This window comes from Alnus glutinosa, chromosome 13 (assembly GCF_958979055.1).
Source record: "Alnus glutinosa chromosome 13, dhAlnGlut1.1, whole genome shotgun sequence".
Classification (NCBI taxonomy): domain Eukaryota; kingdom Viridiplantae; phylum Streptophyta; class Magnoliopsida; order Fagales; family Betulaceae; genus Alnus; species Alnus glutinosa.
In genome coordinates, this window is record NC_084898.1 from 14,437,020 (window position 1) to 14,441,930 (window position 4,911).

Consider the following 4,911-nt stretch of genomic DNA (forward strand, 5'->3'; position numbering starts at 1 on the left):
CCCTTGCGGTTGCTTTCGAGAGAGCCCAGTAAGTTGATAAGAGTAAGAAGTCAGAATTTTACGGTGCCGGAAAGAACATCAATCCAAGTTATGGTTTGTTCAGCTTTAGAAAAGGCAAAAGCAAAGGCTGAGCAACTTAATGATCGAAGTCGGTAATATTGGGTCATCGCGTCCATTATGTTACTGGCCCTTTCACCTTTTCATTTTTGTACTACTAATTATAAAGAATAGAATAATATTATTTAGTAGACTGTTAGACGACTGCTATACAATTACAATAATATGACACTCTTAAGATTAGCAAAAATTTTGTAAAAGAAAATAATAATAATTAATGACAGGTTTTCACTGTCATCTACTAAATAGTAATTATCTAAAAAAATAAATTATTTTTTGCAAAGACGTCCATAATACATAAGAATAATGATATTTAATAGACTGCTATACAACTTGATAATATGGCACTAAAGACTGATTTTTACTGTTACGTCATTCCAATTATATGCCAGTTGTATAACAGTCTACTAAATATCATTACTTAGTGCATAATCACACTGCCCAATTGAGAGAAAGCTTACACATGGCAAAACATTAGCTATGCTAACTAAACAAAACCAAGAACGCACTCTACAAAGAAAGAATCTTAAACCCAAGATATATTAATTATAGCCAGGTTTGGCTCTTCAGCCAATCTGCAGGCCGGCCATAATAAACCAGCTGGTGTCTTTTCGAGCAACTCTAAGACCTATATTCCTTTTTCAACATGAAATAATAATTAACGCGGCTTATTAGAGCACTCAAAGGCCTTTCTTGCTTTTAACACAATAATGTTAGATAATTAACCATCTAATATATAAGCGAGCACTTAAGCTTCTCATTGAGGTAAGAGAAGGCGAAAGAGCAAAGCATAAGCTTGCCGACTTATAGTCTAATAGGAATGTACGTATGAGAATCAGAAAAGGGAAGCAGGCCCAATCTAACAAAAGGAATGTAAATGTTAGAAGCACGTACTCACAATGATTGAGAAACATAATTTAATGGCTCAGAAAATAAAGAGTTATTTATCTTTCTTCTATCAAACTGTAGGTCTCTTGGATACCAACTTCTTGTTATACTTGTACCATTTCTTGTATAATAATTATAATTGATTTTAATTTATTAATTCTCTATCCTCAAATCTCTTCGATATCCTGTTTCTTCTTTTAATTTAATAATTACATTATTAAATTGTTCTTCTAATTCATTAATTTATGTGTCTGTATGATCTGACTTATCTATTGTTTGTAATTTATGTGGTGGTGAAGTGATTTTAGAAGTTGATGCTATATATTTGTAAGATCCAATTTTTGTAATTTTGCTGATATTTGTTCTAATAATTCTTCTTCTTTATTTGTAAATTTTGCTTGTAAATGTTCAGAAATTTCATGATGAATAAATAAATGTTGTTCTTTATTAATATGCTTTTTAGGTGTAATTGGGTTAATCTGGTTTTCAATTATCTCTAATTCCTCTCCCATGATCTTAAGATATGTATTTGTATAATTATTTTGTTGGATTATCTTCTGTAAATTCTTCATTTCATTTGTTAGAACAGTTTCTTAGTGCCGAATGCTGTGTCACTGTACCTACAAGAAAAGAAATGATGTAAGCCCTAGAGCCTATCAGTGGGTGCCGAGGGGAGAATATTGTTCTAATGCTCAAGTCAAAATTGTGTATGAGAATGACAGCCAAAAGAAATAAGTTATGAGCCAAGGGTAAAGAGTCCCCCTTTACCTGGTTGGAGCTTCCCCTTTATAGCATGTTCCATGCATGTAACCATTTGAACTTGTATCTCGGCCTAATCGTATCGTAGGATTACCCCCACAATGGCCTAGGTATCGGAATTCTTCTTCCATTGAATTGGGAATGCATGTGATATTGTGGGGATTGGATTTTATTATGTTGCTATTGGAGGGGATTCTGTACTACGCGTGAATTAATAGAATTGGGTCTTTGGAGCCACTAATGGGCTTTGAGCTTGCTTTGGTGGGCTAGGCAACCTTGTCGGCCTAATTTCCAATAGTTACCCCTCAAATTCCCTTATCCAATGTAGTATTGAGTAATGATACATATCATCCATTTGTCCTCCTTTTGTCCCCCTAAAATTGATGTGGCTCTTAAAATCACCGTTGGATCAAAATCCAATAATGATTTATCATAAATTCAATGGTCATTTTAAGAGTCACATTAATTTTAGGACGATAAAAGGAAGACAATGGGATGATATGTAACATTCCTCCTATGGTGCCAACCCTTGATATTTGGACGTTACCCTTCTTAAATGCATCGATTCGGTTGGCAAGATTTTAAGATTTTGGCATGCGTTGTCTTTTGAATTTCAGACTATCGGTTACATGCTCCCTCGAAACTTCTTTTCAAAACATACCATCTTTGTTAGTTTTGTCTTTTCATTTATGCGATGTGCTTTTTCTTCTTTGTTTCCTTCTTGTCATCGCTGCATATCTCTTTATCTGTATCTCTGGCTCATCCCGGCTATTAGCTGCATAATTTCCATTACTTTTATTTTTTTCGCATTGTGCTTTTTTGGACCTCTGTCAATCAAATTCCCGCATTTGAGTATTTCACCGGTTTATATTCTCCGATGACTACCATTTTAAATCTGGTACTCCCCTTTTAATGAACTAGCAGTCCTAAATCTTCATTTAAGCATTGCTTACCTGATGGGTTGCATCGAATCTTAACGTTTAGATCTTACCGTGGGTTTAGCAACCCCCCAACCGTCGATACTCACAAAGAAGGATATCGTTAGATTATGAGAGAAATACTCCATCCCTAAGTTTGTGGTAATCTGCAGCATCCGCCCCTCTAATATCAACGAAGGAGCTCTAGTGGATGACAAACATTACGAGGTTTGTCTCAATGAATAAATGTTTAAAGCTGGTCTTCGATTTCTATTTCTAAAGATAATTGACAAGGACAAGTTTACGGATGTTGATCTAACTATTCGGGAGTTTCTCTATCTTTATCGTTTGAGTCAGATCAATCAATGGATATGGACATTTCAGGCTCGTCATAAAAAACTAATTCATGTGCCTAGAAAATATCCCAGCATCAAGAAGTGGGAGATTTACTTTTTCTTTGTCTTGGGTGACATATGGGAGTTCCATTCATAGGACCTAGAGACTTCTTCCATCAACCGAAAGATCAACCGCAAATGGGGCACAGTCCCCAACTCCTATGATTTAGCCTGTCTTTGCTCTTTTCCAATTTTTTGGTTCAAAGTACTCTATAACTTCTTTCTTTTGTTCCTTTCTTTATACATGTACATTTTTTATCGCAGAATTGATGCCCCTGTTATGAGTGACGAGGAACAGTCTCGGATTACTACAATAACTGTGTGGGCTAAGGACAATGAACCGATGAACAATCTGATTTCCTTGCCTCTGGCAAGAATTTAGATTGGGTCTAAGTCACCTTGAAGCAGTAGTGCGCTATGTCGGTTTTCTCCAATTGCCTCTATTTGTCCTTGGTTTGGCTCTGTTGTTAGTACTGATGTCCAAAACTCCAATTGGTTGGATGATGCTTTCCTATAATTGTATAATATTGAACATTGGATATCTACATTAATGTTTTACATGTACATATATATTTGAATATTTTCATATTATATACATGTAAGGTCCCTAAGTTATATTGTATTTAACTATGGTGAGAGTAAATGAATTATGACACAGAAGATCATAGTCATAAGCACTTGTAACTCATAAAAGATTATTCGTAATTGTAAATGGAATTGAAAAATTCATCTAGACTATAACATGTCAACCTCAACGATCTATCTTGATTAAGAGAAGCAAGTGAGATTCGAGTTGATATGTTAGTGTAAGAGCAAGGTAGTGCCATGCACTAAACAGAACACGTGAGTCATCATTCTTTTAACACTGTCAGGAAGAATGACATACGTGAACGATGGCTTATAACAGTTACTCTAAATCCTAAGAAGATCATGAACTCAAATGTAAAGTGTAGGTCACTTTGATGTATCTATGAGTGAGATATTTCCATGGTCAACATCTACGTACATTGGGTAATTGCATGTAGTATTGTGGGAACACCTTCTTCACTAAGGAATCCAAATCCTTTGTTAGGAACAAAGTAATAAGGAATATTCCCTTGATGTAGATTTAATGGGAATGATTATTCTAAAGCTCGAATTTGAGCATTTCAGTGGAATTTATTGAAACTTTTATGTACAAAATGAGATGGAATCTCATTGGGTACAAAAGGATAATCATGTAATTAAAATAGGTTATCAAGGAAAATAGGTAGTGAACAAAGTAACAGTGTGTTAGCATTTTATGTTGGCTACATTCTGGATGACAAAAACACTTTATGTAATGGTTGCAAATTAAGAAGATGATCAATTCTTATTTAGAGTCTTCATGTATACGGATAATGTTCATTTCAAAACATGTGACTAATCACAAGTTTCTAGAAGATGTCCATGAAAATTCCTTGCAAATTCCAAGATAGAAAAACCGGTTCCTGTGCAACCGTCCAGACGAGCCTTTGAAGGGGTCCGGACGCCCCGCAATGTCTAGAAGCTTCAGAGTTGAAGACGTTCGGACATCAGAGCAACACCGTTCGGACGCTAGGTCAAGCTTCTCCAATTTCTACAAGGAGTCAGATTTCAGCAGTTGACACTGTTTGGGAAGTTTCTGCAAGACGTTCGGACGATGTGGCAACACGTCCGAACGCTGTCCAGCTTTTCAGAATATTTTGGACTTCCGTTCGAACGTAGAAAGGAGTTATAGCGAAGACCGTCCGGACGCTCGGCCAAGCCGTCTGGACGTATACCTGCTATGGAAAGATTTGCACTATTCTGGAAGGTGGTCACAAAAGACCGTCTGG

The 4,911-nt window shown here is 35.9% G+C and overlaps 1 long non-coding RNA gene across 4 annotated transcripts; it reads left to right on the forward strand.

The window, feature by feature from the left end:
- The first annotated feature begins 817 nt into the window (after nt 1-817).
- LOC133853824 (uncharacterized) lies at nt 818-3,809 on the forward strand. 4 transcript variants are annotated; one of them, XR_009896756.1, is made up of 3 exons: nt 818-1,082; nt 1,595-2,909; nt 3,341-3,809. It is a non-coding gene; the product is annotated as an uncharacterized LOC133853824 (long non-coding RNA). The 4 variants fall into 4 exon arrangements; XR_009896755.1 differs by lacking the exon at nt 1,595-2,909 and having other exon boundaries at nt 818-1,117; XR_009896757.1 differs by having other exon boundaries at nt 2,749-3,809.
- The last annotated feature ends 1,102 nt before the right edge of the window (nt 3,810-4,911 follow it).